The sequence below is a fragment of the Hemitrygon akajei genome, chromosome 31 (assembly GCF_048418815.1).
Source record: "Hemitrygon akajei chromosome 31, sHemAka1.3, whole genome shotgun sequence".
In the NCBI taxonomy this organism is placed as follows: Eukaryota; Metazoa; Chordata; class Chondrichthyes; order Myliobatiformes; family Dasyatidae; genus Hemitrygon; species Hemitrygon akajei.
In genome coordinates, this window is record NC_133154.1 from 39,818,856 (window position 1) to 39,836,215 (window position 17,360).

The following is a 17,360-nucleotide window of genomic DNA, read 5'->3' on the forward strand; positions in this document are numbered from 1 at the left end:
TGTGCACTTGTATGTTCAGGGCTGCAGGCACAGCTGCTTATCAGTTGTCAAAAATATGTGGAATGAATCAGAATAAGGTTTATTATCGCTGTCATATATGATGTGAAAATTGTCTTTTCTCCTCAGCAGTGCAGTGCAAGGACATAAAATTACTATAAATGACAAAATCACAAGTGCAAAACAATTGAATAATGAGCTGGTGTTCTTTGGTTCATGGACCTCATTAAATCTGAATCAGGTTTATCACTGACACACAGGATGTCATGAAATTTGTTGTTCGGTGACAGCAGTAAGTTGCAAGACATAAAAATACCATAAGTTACAATAAGAAATAAAATAAATAACTAGTGCAAAGACTAAACTCGGGGTAGTATATGTGACATATAATATGATAATAAATTTATACTGTAGTTTGTAAAGAGGAATAGTGAAGTAGTGTTCAGGGGGTTGATCGGCTGTTCAAAAATTGGATAGTAGAGGAGGAAAAACTATGTTGGTCTTCAGGCTCCTGTACCTCCTTCCTGCTCTCTACTACCTAGATATGATCCATATTCCTCAATTCCCTGTCTATCTAACTGCCTTCATCTTATCAGCGTCCACTACCAACCCTGGCATCATTTTCCAGGCAACCACCACTCTCTGTGTTTCAAGAGAAACAAATTGCCCTGCCAATCTCTCTTACATTTTCCCCTCACCTTTAATTACATATCCTGTAGTACTTGACATTTTTGATATATCTACCCTGGGAGAAAGATTCTGACTCTCGATGCTACAGTATCTATGCCTCACACGTGATCAATCAGCACTGATAGTGGTTCCAGCTGCTTTCATACACTCAGTGGCCACTTTATTACAAACCTCCTGTACCCAATAAAATGGCCACTGAGTGTATGTTCGTGATCTTCTGTTGCTGCAGCCCATCCACTTCAAGGTTCAGTGTTGTGTGCTTAGAGATGCTTTTCTGCACACCACAGTAGTAACGTGTGGTCACTTGAGTTAGTGTTGCCTTCCTGTCAGCTTGAATCAGTCTAGCCATTCTCCTCTGACCTCCCTCATTAACAAGGCGTTTTCACCCTCAGGACTGCTGCTCACTGGATGGTTTTTGTTTTTCACTCTATTCTCTGTAAACTCTAGTGACTGTTGTGTGTGAAAATCCCAGGAGATCAGCAGTTTCTGAAATACCTCATCTGGCACCAATGGTTAAAGTCCTTTGATCACATTTCTTCCCCATTCTGATGTTTGGTCTGAACAACAACAGAATCTCTTGACCATGTCTCATGCTTTCAATTCTGAGTTGCTGTCACATAATTGGCTGATTAGATATTTGCATTAATGAGCAGGTTACAGGTGTACCTAATAAAATGGCCACTGAGTGTGTATGCTAATATTATAGAGGGAGACCATTCAGCCCCTTGAGTCCCGATCAATGACTCCCTGTATACAGTCTCAGATCAGTCCCATCAATAAGCTCTCCCCAGTTTTTTTGCTTGTATCCCATTCACTTTGAACTTCCCATTCACCTACACATCGGGGGCAATTAAGAGCACTCATCCTGCACAGCTTTGGGCTGTGGCAGGAAATTGGAGCAGTGGAGGAAAGCCGTGAAGTCACAGGGAGAATATGAAAACTCCTGGCCACACCTGGGGTCAGAATTGAACCTGGGTCACAGGAGCTGAGAGCCAGTGTCATCATCTCTCCCTAATTTCTACAGATGTGCTGTGGAGAGCATTCTAACTGTTGCATCACCGCCTGGAGAGAAACGGGCACAGCATAGGATTGCACAAACTGCAAAAAGTTGAAAGCTCAGCCTAGTCCATCATGGGTACTCACCTCCCCAGCATCCAGGACACCTTCAAGAGGCAATACCTTAAGAAGACGTCATCCATTGTTAATGACCCCCACCACAAGGATTCCCAACCTGGTGTCCTCGGTTAATGGTGGGGGTCCATGGCATAATAAAGGCTGGGAACCTCTGAGGCCTGCCCTCTTCTCTTTGCTACTGTCACGGACGAGGTACGGGAGCCTGAAGGCACACACTCAACATTTCAGGAACAGGTTCTTCCCCTCCATCATCAGATTTCTGAATGGACCATGAACCCACGAACATTACCTCACTTTCTCTCACTTTTTGTACTACTTTTTAATTTAATTTTTATACATACTTCCCACTGCTATTTATTAGTATTATGTATTTATGTACAAGATGATGAGGGGCATTGTATGGATAACTAGAGGCTTTTTCCCAGGTCTGAAGTGGCTAACACGAGGGGACATAGTTTTAAGGTGCTTGGAAGTAGGTACCGGGGGATATCAGAGGTAAGTTTTTCACAAGAGAGTGTTGGGTGCGTGAAATGCACTGCCGGCAGCAATGGTGGAAACGGATAGAATAGGGTCTTCTAAGAGCCACTTAGATAGGTACATGGAGCTTAGAAAAATAGAGGGCTATGCGCTAGGAAAATTCTAGACAGGTTTTAGAGTAGCTTACATGGTCTGTACAGCATTGTGGGCCGAAGGGCCTGTAGATTTCTATGTTCAATGTATTGCAATGTACTGCTGCCATGAAAACAACAAATTTCATGATATATGTCTCACCCGATTCTGACACTGAATCTGAGCCCTTAAGGAAATGACTGAGCAGTTTCAGTGATGTTCAGGGTACCAGTGTGCTGCTGAAGAGTCACAGAACACACAGCATATAAAATAAAGCCTGTTGCAATCAAATCTCTACCCACCACTTCTGCTGGCTGCTCACCCCACACCCCCACTGCCCTCTGAGTGAAGAATTTTACCTTAAATATTTCATCTTTCACTCTTAACCTATGACCCCCTAGTTATAATTTCACTCAACCTCTTGTGGAAAACTCCTGTTTACATTAACCCTGTCTATACCACTCATAATTGTATATACTGTACATCTGATGCGCCATCAATAACTCTCTCTGAGACGTAAAGGCGAGATATCGGTTTTTATTGACTGGAAGAAAGAACAAGCAGTAGTTGACCACCATGCTACATCCTGGAGACTGAGGGCCGGGCTCAGGCCTCAATCGCCTTTATACCAGGGTCTGTGGGAGGAGCCACAGGAGCAGTCAGCAGGGGGCGTGTCCAGACAGGTATATGTAGTTCACCACAGCATCTACTAAGTCTTCCCTTATTCTCCTAGTCTCCAGGGAATGAAGTCCAAACCTATTCAACCTTTCCCTACAACTCAGCTCCTCAAGTCCCAGCGACACCCTTGTAAATTTTCTCAGTAGACATTCAATCTTATTAATATCTTTCCCGTAGGTAGGTGACCGGAACTGCACACAATACTCACCAATGTGTTATACAACATAACATCCCAACTCTTGTACCCAGTACTTTGATATTTGAAGGCCAATGCACCCAAGCTCTCTTTGTGACCCTCTCTACTTGAGACACCACTTTCAACAAATGCTTTGTCTGTATTCCCAGATCCCCCTGTTCTACCACACTCCTCGGTGCTCTACCGCTCACCATATGTCCCAGGCATATATTTTAACCATAATTCTCATTTAAGCATGTAGACCACTGCCATCTGTATTTAACCGCACAAAGATCCCCGAAGGGCAGTGACATCACCCTGAACTCTTCCAAATGTCAACGGCTCTGTGTAAAGGTGAGCAATATTAGCTTCACATTCAGAGCAAATGCTAGGCTGGAATCCTTGATCTTTGCTGTTATTGAGCAGATGTTATGATGTTCTACGTGGGATGAGAGACGGAAGGCTGGCATAATGGCAGGACTGTGTTACATTAACACACAGATTACCCGGAGGTTCCTCCAGCAACCACAAACATTAATGTGGCTCCTCTCACATCACAATGCTTCCCAAGACTTACCAAAGGGACTGCAACGCCATCCACAAAGTGTAAGTGGCATAGTGGTTAGTGTAACACTTTACAGCGCCAGCAGGCTGGGTTCAGTTTCTGCCTCTGTCCATAAGGTTCTGCCTGTGAGGGTTTCCTCCCACAGTCCCATATGCTCTACTGGCCGATTGCTGCCATTTTGGAGGTGTGCAGTCTTTCAAATACAACAAAATCAAACACTCAAAGTTCCAAGTTGATGCACCATCAATAACTCTCGGAGACTGGAAGTGAACGATAGGCTTTTATTAGCAGCAAAAAGTGAGCACGACATCTCGGAGACTGAGGGAGGAGCAGTGCCCCAATCGCCTTTATACAGGGGTCTGTGTGAGGAGCCACAGGAGCAGTCAGCAGAGGGGCGTGTCCAGGCAGGTCCAGACCGGTATACGTAGTTTACCACATTCACCCCTCCTTTGTTTTAAAAGCGAGTCCCCACGGGGTGAAGTTTCTTACAAGTATATTTACAGGTCAAGTCTATCAGGCGGTCGAGTCTGTCGCTGCGATCTACGTAGCACCGGTGATGGTGGTTGTGCTGGCTCCGGCCTGAATTGAGGTGCCAGCCCGTTAGGCATCAGTAATCCCTCATGCGTGTGCGTGGCGCCCGGTATGGGAGTGTCATGAGGAGTCTGTGTAGGGCTTGGCGTGCTCGGTGTCTCGTGGGTATATACATCGGTGGGTAGATAGATAGATAGATAGATAGATACTTTATTCATCCCCATGGGGAAATTCAACTTTTTTTCCAATGTCCCATACACTTGTTGTAGCAAAACTAATTACATACAATACTTAACTCAGTAAAAAATATGATATGCATCTAAATCACTCTCTCAAAAAGCATTAATAATAGCTTTTAAAAAGTTCTTAAGTCCTGGAGGTAGAATTGTAAAGCCTAATGGCATTGGGGGGTATTGACCTCTTCATCCTGTCTGAGGAGCATTGCATCGATTGTATGGGGTTCATAGTCACCATGGAGTGTTCGGGGTAGGGAGACCGGAGTGTTCGGAGACCGTGTCTTCCCACCCATCAGGTAAGACCACGTAGGCATACTGGGGGTTTGCATGTAGTAGGTGAACCCTCTCGACCATCGGGGAGTATTTATTGCTCCTCGCATGTTTCCGGAGCAGCACTGGCCCTGGGGACGTCAGCCAAGCCGGTAGGGTGGTCCCAGTGGCAGACTTCCTGGGAAAAGAAAAGAGTCGCTCATGAGGGGTGGCATTGGTGGACGTACATAACAGGGAGCGGATGGAGTGGAGTGCCTCGGGGAGGACCTCCTGCCATCGAGAGACCGGCAACCCCTTTGACTTAAGGGCTAAGAGTGTGGCCTTCCACACTGTGGCATTCTCCCTCTTCACCTGTCCATTCCCCCGGGGATTATAGCTCGTGGTCCTACTAGTAGCAATACCCCTAGCCAGCAGGTATTGGCGCAGCTCGTCACTCATAAACAAGGACCATCTATCACTGTGGGTATAGCAGGGATATCCAAACAGAGTGAAGAGCTGGTGCAGGGCTTTTATGACGGACGTGGCAGTGGTATCAGGGCAGGGGATGGCAAAGGGGAACCACGAGTACTCATCGATAATGTTGAGAAAGTAGACATTGCGGTCAGTGGAGGGAAGGGGGCCCTTAAAGTCGACACTCAGTCGCTCAAAGGGGCGGGTGGCCTTGATAAGTTGGGCCTTTTCAGGAAGGTAGAAGTGCGGTTTGCACTCAGCGCAGACTTGGCAGTCCCTGGTCATCGTCCTGATTTCCTCAAGGGAGTAAGGCAGGTTCCGGGCTTTCACGAAATGGTAAAATCGGGTGACCCCCGGGTGGCAAAGATCTGCATGGAGGGCGTACAGCTGGTCGAGCTGCGCACTGGCACACGTTCCCCGGGATAGGGCATCAGGGGGCTCATTGAGCCTTCCAGGCCAGTACAGGATATCATAATTGTAGGTGGAGAGTTCTATTCTCCACCTCAGAATTTTATCATTTTTGATTTTGCCCCGCTGTTGGTTGCTAAACATGAATGCAACTGAGCGCTGGTCGGTCAGCAAGGTGAACCTTTTGCCGGCGAGATAGTGCCTCCAGTGCCTAATAGCTTCCACTATGGCCTGGGCTTCTTTCTCCACCGCAGAGTGCCGAATTTTGGGGCCTTGAAGGGTACAAGAGAAGAATGCTACCGGCCTTCCTGCCTGATTGAGGGTAGCAGCCAGCGCGAAGTCGGAGGCGTCACTCTCTACTTGGAAGGGAATGGTCTCGTCCACCGCATGCATCATTGCTTTGGCAATGTCCCCTTTAATGCGGCTGAAGGACGCGCAGGCCTCGGCTGAGAGAGGAAATGTGGTGGACTTGACTCCGAGTCAGGGCCAATGACTCCGTTCTCCACGACATACCCAAGGATAGCAAGTTGGGTGGTTCCGAACACACACTTGTCCATGTTAAAGGTAAGGTTAAGAGCTTTGGCCACTTGGAAAAATTGTTGGAGATTGGTGTCGTGATCCTGCCAGTCGTGACCGCAGATGGTGATGTTATCCAGATATGGAAACGTGGCCTTCAGTTGGCACTGGTCCACCATCCGGTCCATTTCCCTCTGGAAGACAGAGACACCATTCGTGACACTGAAGGGGACGCGCAGGAAGTGATAGAGCCTGCCGCCCGCCTCGAAGGCAGTGTAGGGGCAGTCCTCCGGGCGGATGGGGAGCTGATGGTAAGCAGATTTTAGGTCTATGGTCGAGTACACCTTGTACTGAGCTATCTGATTGACCATATCCGCGATGCGGGGTAGGGGATACGCGTCAAGCTGTGTGAACCTATTGATGGTCTGGCTATAGTCCACAACCATCCTGTTTTTCTGCCCGGTCCGAGCAACGACCACCTGGGCCCTCCAAGGACTTGTGCTTGGCTCAATGATCCCCTCCCCGAGCAGCCGCTGCACCTCCGACTGAATGAAGGCCCTGTCCCCCACGCTGTACCTCCTGCTTTTAGTTGCCACGGGTTTACAGTCGGGGGTCAGGTTGGTGAACAGCGGTGGGGGAGGGATCTTGAGGGTGGAGAGGCTGCAAGTGGTGTCTGTAGCGCGGTTGTTGGCATGGTGTTGGGTGGGATGTGTGTGTCGGTGTGTGTGTGTGGTCAGTAGTGGGGTATGTGACGAAGTCCCACAGAACTGAGGATTTCTGACAGTGATTGGTGGGAGGGGCCTGTCATACTCCATTGTCACACTTTTCAAGTGGCTCTGGAAGTCGAGCCCCAATAGCACAGGGGCACACAGTTGAGGCATGACCAGTAATGTAAAGTCCCGATATTCTGTGCCCTGCACCACCAATGTCACTACACAACCCCCCCCCCCCCACCCCCGGATGTCTGTGAAATGCGATCCAGAAGCCATGGTGACCCTCTGGCTTACCGGCCATGTCATGAGTCCGCAGTGTTGCACCGTGTCCGGGTGAATAAAACTCTCAGTGCTGCCCGTGTCAAACAGGCAGCTAGTCCTGTGCCCCTCCACCAGGATGTCCATCATTGACCTTGCAAGCTGGTGTGGAGCACTTTGGTCAAGGGTCACGGAGGCCAGAGTTGAATTGCCGCCTTGGTGCCCGGTAAGCACCCGTGGGTCGACCAAGATGGCCGCCCCCATGCCTCGCACGCGGCGGACAGGCAAGATGGCGGTGACCAAGATGGCGACCCCCCATGCCTCGCACGCGGTGCTGCTCGACCCCACTCGTGGTTTGGACCTACAGGCCTTGGCGAAGTGGCCCTTCTTGTCGCAGCTGGAGCAGGTAGCGTCCCGGGCCGGGCAGTGTCTCAGGGGTGCTTTTCGAGTCCACAGAAGTAACACTGCGCAGACTTGCGACTGGCAGCAGCCGTGGTCGATTCGCCGGCGGGAGATCGCGTGCCAGGACAGCGTCAGCGTTGTGCAGAGCAGCCTCCAGCGTGTCGGCTAGCTCAATCGCCAAATGTAAGGTAAGATCGGCGTGTTCTGGCTGCCGCTGGCGCACGTACACTGACCTGATCCCCGTAACGAAGGCGTCTCTCACTACGAGCTCCACATGCTGTTCCACCATCAGTCCCCTGCAGTCGCAGGCCCACACGAGTGTCTGTAGGGCCCGGACAAACTCAGCGCTCGACTCTCCAGTCCGCTGCCGCCATGTCGCTAAGCGATGTCTTGCATAGACGGTGTTCACCAGCCGCAGGTATTGTCTTTTGAGGGCATCCATCGCACCCTGGTAGTCCGTTTGGTCCCTGATCATGGAGTAGACCCTTGGACTGATTCTAGAGTGGAGAACCCTGCGCTTTGTGGCAGGGTCGGTCACGTGAATCTCCTCCAGGTAGGATTCGAAGCATGCTAGCCAGAGTTCGAAAGCGTCGCCGGCTTCCTGGGATTGAGGGTCGAGATCCAATCTGTCGGGTCGTAAAACACTCTCCATGTTTTAAAATTGCTGCTGATAAAATTGATGGACCACCAATAACTCTCGGAGACTGGAAGTGAATGATAGGCTTTTATTAGCAGCAAAAGGGAGCACGACATCTCGGAGACTGAGGGAGGAGCAGTGCCTCCAATCGCCTTTATACAGGGGTCTGTGGAGGAGCCACAGGAGCAGTCAGCAGAGGGGCGTGTCCAGACAGGTATACACAGTTTACCACACAAGTTCAAAATAAATGTGTAATCAAAGTACATTTACAGTATGTTACTATATACTACCTTGAGATTCATTTTCTTGCAGGTACTTACAGGTAAAATAATGAAATACAATAGAATCTATGAAAAACCATATATAAACAAAGACTGACAAACAACCAATGTGCAAAAGAAGACAAACTACAAATAAAAGAAAAAGAATACTGAGTACAAGTTGCAAAAATCTTTAAACGTGAATCTGTAAGTCACAGATTCATTTCAGAGTTGTGGTGAATGAAAGACTCACACTGGTTCAGAAGCCTGATTAATAACTGTTCCTGAACCTGATGGTGTTGGACCTTATGCTTCTGTGCTTCCTTCTCAACGGTTAGTAGCGAGAGGAGAGCAGAGCCTGAATGGTGGGAGTCCTTGATGATAGATGCTGCTTAATTTTTGTGTGGATGCCGTTGTTCCTGTTAGAACTGTTCGCTGCTATCCCAATAATAAGCCCTGGATCACTAGTCACATCAAAGGCCTCCTAAACCAGAAGAAGAGGGCCTTTAAAGATGGTGATCGGTTGGAGCTTAAAAGAGTTCAGAAGGAACTCAGAGTACAGATAAGGGGGGCAAAGGAGCAGTATAGGAGAAAGTTAGAACAAAAGCTGCAGAAAAAAAGCATGAAGGAGGTGTGGGATGGGATGAAGATCATCACCGGATGTGGTGCAAAGCGGGGGGGCGAACATAAGTGGAGATGTGGAGAAAGCGAACCAGCTGAACAACTTCTTCAACAGGTTCGACAGCTCAATCTTATCCTCACCGCAGAAATCCACACCAGGCTTACTTCCCTCACAGGAAAATAGCCACTCACAGGAGACCTGGCCCACGCCCAGGTTTACGGCTGCACAGGTGGAAGGTCAACTGAGGAAGATCTGTACCAGCAAGGCGGCTGGACCGGATGGAGTTTCCCCACGATTACTGAGGGCCTGTGCGACTGAACTGGGAGAACCACTACAGCGCATCTTCAACATGAGTCTAGATCAGAGAAGAGTACCCAGACAGTGGAAAACATCCTGTATTGTCCCGGTACCGAAGAAACCACAACCAAAGGAGTTGAATGACTTCAGACCTGTTGCCCTGACGTCGCACGTGATGAAGACCATAGAGCGGCTGATAATACAGAATCTGAGGCCACAAACCAGGCACGCCCGGGATCCGCTTCAGTTTGCGTATAAGGAGAAGGTGGGAGTGGAGGATGCTATCATGTATTTGCTGCACAAATCACTCTCTCACCTAGATGGGGTCAGTTGTGCTGTGAGGATTACATTCCTTGACTTCTCTAGTGCCTTTAACACCATCCAGCCCAAGATCTTAAAGCACAAACTAACGGAGATGGGAGTAGACTCTCACATGGTGGATTGGATAGTGGACTACTTGACAGATAGACCTCAGTATGTGCGGTTGGGAGACTGTAGGTCTGACACGGTGGTCAGCAGCACAGGAGCGCCACAGGGAACCGTACTCTCTCCGGTCCTGTTCACCCTGTACACATCAGACTTCCAATATAACTCGGAGTCCTGCCATGTGCAGAAGTTCGCTGATGACACGGCCATAGTGGGGTGTGTCAGGAATGGACAGGAGGAGGAGTATAGGAAACTGATACAGGACTTTGTGATATGGTGCAACTCAAACTACCTGCGTCTCAATGTCACCAAGACCAAGGAGATGGTGGTGGACTTTAGGAGATCTAGGCCTCATATGGAGCCAGTGATCATTAATGGAGAATGTGTGGAGCAGGTTAAGACCTACAAGTATCTGGGAGTACAGTTAGACGAGAAGCTAGACTGGACTGCCAACACAGATGCCTTGTGCAGGAAGGCACAGGGTCGACTGTACTTCCTTAGAAGGTTGGCGTCATTCAATGTCTGCAGTGAGATGCTGAAGATGTTCTATAGGTCAGTTGTTGAGAGCACCCTCTTCTTTGTGGTGGCGTGTTGGGGAGGAAGCATTAAGAAGAAGGACGCCTCACGTCTTAATAAGCTGGTAAGGAAGGCGGGCTCTGTCGTGGGCAAAGTACTGGAGAGTTTAACATCGGTAGCTGAGCGAAGGGCGCTGAGTAGGCTACGGTCAATTATGGAAAACCCTGAACATCCTCTACATAGCACCATCCAGAGACAGAGAAGCAGTTTCAGCGACAGGTTACTGTCGATGCAATGCTCCTCAGACAGGATGAAGAGGTCAATACTCCCCAATGCCATTAGGCTTTACAATTCAACTGCCAGGACTTAAGAACTTTTTTTAAAGCTATTATTAATGCTTTTTGAGTTAGTGATTTAGATGCATATCATATTATTACTGAGTTAAGTATTGTATGTAATGAGTTTTTTGCTACAACAAGTGTATGGGACATTGGAAAAAAATGTTGAATTTCCCCATGGGGATGAATAAAGTATCTATCTATCTATCTATCTATCTATCTATCTATCTATCTATCTATCTATCTATCTATCTATCTATCTTTCTTGTGGCAGCGCCCCAGGTATATTCTCTCAATGGTGGAGAGGGCTTTGCTTGTGATGGACTGGGCTCTATCCACCATTTTCTGTTGACCTTTCTGTCCTGGACATTGGTGTTTCTATACCAGGCCGTGATGCAACCGGTTAGTATCCACTCCACTGTGCCACTATAGAAGTTTGTTAAAGCTTTTGCTGACCCATGGACACAACATGAACACAAGATACCTTACTGACTGAGAGCAAAGATAGTTCTTGGTACTCTGGCGATCGTCACCCCTCAAGGAACAGCAGTTTGTCTGACTCATACCGCATCTAGCCCAGTCCGTCACAGGTAAGGCCTTCCCCACCGTTCAACACTGCCACCAGAAAGCAGCATCCATCATCAAGGGCCCCCACCATGTAGTCTATGTTCTCTTCTCGCCCCTGCCTTTGGGAAGGAGGTACAGGAGTCTTAGGCCCATAGCATCAGGTTCAGGAACAGTTATTACCATCAGTCTGCTGAACCAGCATGGACAACTTCACTCACCACAACAGTGAACTGATTCTGCAACCTATCGACTCACTTAACCTACAACTCATCTTCTCACATCTTCTCAGTAGCATGTATTTATTCATCTATCTATTTATTAATTATTATTTTTTTGTATTTGCACAGTCTCTCTTCATTTGCACTTTGGTTGTCAGTTTCTGTGCAGTTTTTCACTGATTCCACTGTATTTCTCTGTTCCAGTGTGAATGCTCACAAGAAGATGAATCCTGGTAGTCTATAGTGACATAAAGCAATGACTTTACCTTGAATTTTGAACTCAGATTTGATATTTACAGCAGCTTGCAATGTTTGTTTTCTCTTTACCTGTGCCGGCACAGTAAGAATGCTTCAATATAAACACAATTAATTGGGTGTAAAATATTTTCAGTCTTCCAGTGAAGTGAGACCAAAGCGCAGTTTCCTGATTGTTGAGAATTGAGAGTGTGGCAACAATGCAGCTCCCATCACCAGCAAACACTGTGTGGGTTGCTTTCTCTGGAGTGGCAGAGGCCAAGGGGAGAGCTGGTGAAAGTTTAGAAACACAGATGGAATAGACAGCCAGTATCTATTGGTAGACAACAGTTTTACAGGTAAAGATAAAGATTAGCTTTAATCATCAAATGAACTTTAAAACATACAGTGAAATGTGTCATTTGTATCAACTGCCAACACATTCTGCGGATGTTCCAGGATTCCAAGTGTTGCCATGCCCACAACTTAGTAACCCTAACACGTGTGCCTTTGAAATGTGGGAGGAAACCAGAGCACCCAGAGGAAACCCACATGGTCACGGGGAGTATGTACAAACTCCTTACAGGCGGCAGCAGGAATTGAACCCTGATCACTGATGTCCATTTCCCTACAGATGCTGCCTGACCCAAAAGATGATAAGATACAGCAGCAGAATGAGGCCATTCGGCTCATTGAGTCTGCTCCACCATTCCATCATGACTGATTAATTTTCCCTCTCAACCCCATTCTCATGCCTTCTACCTGTAACCTTTGAAACCCTTATCAAGAACCTATCAAACTCCACTTTAAATATACCCAATGAATTGATCTCCACCGCCATCTGTAGCAATAAATTCCACAGATTCACCAACCTCTGGCTATATAAATTCCTCATCATCTCTATTCTAATGGGACATCCTTGTATTCTGAGGCTGTGCCTCTGGTCAAAGACTCATCTCCACATCTACTCTATTGAGGCATTTTAATATTCGATAGGTTTTTATGAGAGGTTTCCCCATCTTATACCTCAAAACTCCAGCAAATACAGGCTCAGGACCATCAAACGCTCCTCGTATGTTAACCCTTTCATTCCGGGGTCACTCTCATGAATCTCCTCTCCAGTGCCAGCACATCCTTTCTTGGATAAGGGGCCTAAAACTGCTCACAGTGTTTCAAAATGTGGTCTGACCAATGCCTTATAAAACAGTTTTAAGTCATTGGAAGATGGATGACAAGTTGGATGATGAAACATTTCTCACATAAAGGGTGGTGAGGTCTAAAACTATTTGCTGAAAAGAGTGTTGGAGGTATTGTGAACCATCGTCACACTCAAAAATGACCTAATTCTCTCTTCTCCCCTCTCCCATTGGGCAGAAGATACAAAAGCCTGAATGCACGTTCAAGGACAGCTTCTATCCCCACAGCCAGAGGGCTGGAATGATAAAATGGACTCTTGACCTCACAATCTACCTTGTTATGATCTTGCACCTTAGTGTCTACATGTTACACTTTATTACAGACACACTGCATCACAGCACTAGCCCTTCTCTGGTTACTTTTATCCATCAGGTGTCTTCCTCGGTTCAAAGATTTCTATAGACGGTAACTGCAGCCATGAAATTAAATGCCACTTACTTCTGGGAAGGGCAGCAATGGTAAATTTAGATGAGATACTGAAGAGCAGAGACATAGCATTGACGATGAAGATTCGTATAGTGATGTCTGTGGTATTTCCAGTTCTGATATATGGCTGTGAGAGCTGGACAGTAAGGCTGAACACAAAAGAATCGATGCCTTTGAACTTGGATGCTGGAGGAAAGTGTTCGAGTTCGTTGGACAGCAAGAAGATCCAACATGTCAATACTTGAAGAAATACAGCTAGACTGCTCACTAGGAGGCTTTATTATGAGACAAAAGCTCAAATATTTTGGCCACATCATGATTCCTTGGAGAAGACTCTCATGTTAAGTAGAACAGAAGGTAAGAGAAGGAGAGGCCGACAGAGTCTACAGTGGATAGATAATATTACTCAGACAATGCGTATGACCTTGGGGGATCTTAGAGAGGCAGTTTCCAGCAAGAAGGCTTGGTATGCAGGCTTGGTGTCCATGAGGTCACAAAGAGTCAGACTCGACTTAATGACTGAACAACAACAGCAACAGGCCCTTCAGCCCATAATGTTCGGCCACCTTTTAAACTTGCTCAAAGACCAATCTAACCCTACAGCACCCACACAGCCCTCCATTTTTCTATCATCCATGTGCCAATCTAAGAGTTTTTAAATATGTTCCTAATGTATCTGTCTCTACCACCATCCCTAGCAGGGCATTCCACCATCTGTTGTGTAAAATAACTTGCCTCTGGCATTCTCTCCATACTTCCCTCCAATCACATTAAAATTAATACAATAAGACCTAGGAGCAGAATTAGGCCATTTAGCCCATCGAGTCTGTTCCAACATTCCATCATGGCTGATTTATTATCCTTATCAACCCCATTCTCCTGCCTTCTCCCTGTAATCTTTGATGCGCTGATTAATTAAAAACCTATCAACCTCACCTTAAATAAACCCAATGAATTGGCCTGCACAACCATCTAAGGCAAAGAATTCCACAGATTCATCACCCATTGCCTAAAGAAAATTTTCCTCATCTCTGTTCTAAATGGATGTCTCTCAATTCTGAGGCTGTGCCCTCTGGTCCTAGACTTCCTTTCCACATCCACTCTTTCAATATTCGATAGGTTTCAATGAGATTCCCCCCACCACCACCATTCTTCTAAGCTCCTATCAGTAAAGGCCTAGAGCCATCAAACACTCCCCATATGTTAACCCTTTCATTCCTGGGATTATTCTCATGAACCTCCTCTGGACCTTCTCCAGTGCCAGCAATTCCATCTTAGATAAGGGGCCCAAAACCGCTCATGGTGCGATCTGACCAAAGCCTCAGCATTACTTTTGCTTTTCTATTCCAGTCTTCTCGAAATGGATGCTAACATTGCATTTGCCTTCCTCACCACTGACTCAACCTAAAGTTAACCTTTAGGGAATCTTGCATGAGGACTCCCAAGTCCCTCTGCACCTCTGATTTTTTTGAATTTTTCTCCCTATTTATGCAAAGATATGCAAAGAGGTATATTTATTATTGAAGGGAAGGGCATAAGGGTACTCTACAATGACTGCCTACTCCCTTTCCCTCTACTGATGCTCACCCATGGACCTTCCTCCTGCAACCTCAGGGTAACTACCTCCCAGTACCTCCTAATTCTCCCGTATCAGCTGAAGGTAACCGAGCTTCACGCGATCTCTCAGGAGCTGCAGCTTGATGCAGTTGTCAGGGGGACTGGGTGTCTCCCAGATTTCCCACACCTCTCACAAGGAACATACCACTGACTCTGGACCCATTCTCAGTGCACTAGCTGTGTACTAACAAAAAAAACTTATTAGAATCTCTCTTACTTAGAACCTCCACCTTTGCTTGCCCAAGCCAGACCACTCTAACAATGCCCAACTCCAATAATGGCTGCTCTGCTTCAACCTCCTTTCTTTTTATCGACCCGAGCTGATTGCTGCCCACTGAGAGAAAGCCAAAAAGTACCCGAGCCCTTTTTAAACCTCGTGCTGCGTCGTCAACGAACGACCTGTCATGCTGATTGCCACCAGACGAGAAAAAATCCAAAAAGTACCCGAACCCTTATTGAGCCTCACGCTGCTTCACCAACGAATGAATGACCTCTCCCACTGATTGCCACCAGATGAGAGAAATAAATGAAGCCCCTTTATATTAGTAATTTATGCCCAGGGAAAATGTTGTGGTTATCCACTAGATCTATGCCTCATATGATCTTGTACAACTTTATCAGTCACCTCTTGCCCTCCTTCGCTCCAAAGAGAAAAGCCCCAGCTCACTCAACCCATCCTCATTAGACATGTTCACTAATCTTGGTAAATCTCCTCTGCACCCTCTCTAAAGCTTCCACGTCCCTCCCTATAATGAGGCGACCAGACCTGACCACAGTACTCCAAGTGTAGCTTAACCAGTGGTGTTGGCGCATGGCCAAGTGGTTAAGGCATTGGTCTAGTGATCTGAAGGTCGCTTGTTCGAGCTAAGGCAGTGTGTTGTGTCCTTGAGAAAGGCACTTAACCACACATTGCTCTACGACAACACCAGTTCCAAGCTGTATCGGCCCTTCCCTTGGACAACATCGGTGCTGAGGCGAGGGGAGACTTGCAGCTTGGGCAACTGCCAGTCTTCCATGCCCTGGCCTGCGCCCTGGCACTTTCCAAGGCACAAATGATGGTCTGTCGAGACTAACGGGTGCCTATAAGTTTAACCAGTAATGTATAAACATTTCCTCATGGCACATGGATTCAATCCTCTGAATAATGTGTCGGGAACACACCAAATGCCCTATCAACTTGTGTGGCAATGTTCAGCGATCTATGGATGTGGACCCCAAGATCTCTCTATTCCTCCAAACTGTTAAGAATCCTGTATTCTGCCTTTAAATTTGACCTTCCAAAGTGAATCACTTCACACTTTTCTGAGATGAATCCATCTTCATCAGGTATTGTATGATGTGGGCAATCACGGTCTTCCATCTGTCTACCGAGCAAGGGACCATTGCCTGTGGGGAAGCCCCCCTTCATTCAGTTACTCTTTAACCACGACCATGATTGTTCCTGAGAAACTTTTCTACAGAAGTGGTTTACCTTTGCTTTCTTTTGGGCAGTGTCTTTACGAGACAAGTGACCGCTGCCATTATCGCAGCTGCCATCAGGAAGAAAGTACAGGAAACTCAGGACTCGCACCACCAGGGTCAGGAACAGTTATTACCCCTCAACCATCAGGAGAAAACGAAACTCAGGGTTGTATATGGTGACGTATATGTACTCTGGTAATAAATTTATTTCAATCTTTTTATGTTTATTGTGCATTCAGTCATTGATCTTCCTCACTGATTGATCTGTCTGAACAGCAGGCAAGACAAGCCTGTATCTCCCTTCATCTGACAATAATAAACCAATTCTAATTTATGAAATAAAAGCTTTATTTTGTTCTATTTAATTTTGAAAAGTAAATCTCCTTCTAGCTCCAAAGTTTCCCATCTGGTCGACCTTGACACGAGCAATCAATTAAAATAAAACAATTGATGCTAAAAAAAACTCGTAAATTCAAAGCTGGAAGAAGTTCAAAGTTTCGAGGAGTTTGCTCCGCCCGTGGACCCTGATTTGTTTGACGCAGGCACATAATCTGCAATGCATTATGGGTTCCCTGATCCGGGGGAAAAAAGCAAACGGTTTATAATCTTTAGCTTTTGAATCGAGTTTTGTCCATATATGTGAAAAAGCACTACAGTGAACTGTAGACAATATAGTTTATACGCTGAGTACTGTAACCTAAATGTGTGTGGCTAGTTGTTGGTATTGCTCTGCCGAGAGACTGTCGCTGTTATCAGTGAGGTATATCCTTACCTGTTGCTCTTTTGCAGCAGAAATGATGAATGGCGATAATGAGCTGGTGATTAACTTGCTCCCACCCTGTGGGTCTGACAACCCCTCAGGACCATTCTGACTGCTAGCAATCTTTTCTCAACGTCAAACAATGGTGTGTA

At 46.7% G+C, this 17,360-nt stretch overlaps 1 protein-coding gene and 1 non-coding gene across 6 annotated transcripts in view; both read left to right on the forward strand.

Annotated features, from left to right (window-relative positions):
• The window catches only part of LOC140719258 (somatostatin receptor type 5-like), an 80,983-nt gene that overhangs the window by 36,111 nt on the left and 27,512 nt on the right, over positions 1–17,360 (forward strand). Inside the window, exon 2 of one of the 5 annotated variants that reach the window (XR_012096876.1) lies at positions 16,479–16,573. The exons of 3 other annotated variants lie outside the window; for them this stretch is intronic. The gene's annotated coding sequence lies outside the window, so the exon portion shown is untranslated. Of the gene's footprint in view, positions 1–6,236; positions 6,308–16,478; positions 16,574–17,360 lie in introns of those variants that run through there. One more of the 5 variants, XM_073033751.1, reaches the window with a different exon arrangement.
• On the forward strand, positions 17,198–17,321 carry LOC140719526 (U8 small nucleolar RNA). The gene has a single exon (XR_012096941.1). It is a non-coding gene; the product is annotated as a U8 small nucleolar RNA (small nucleolar RNA).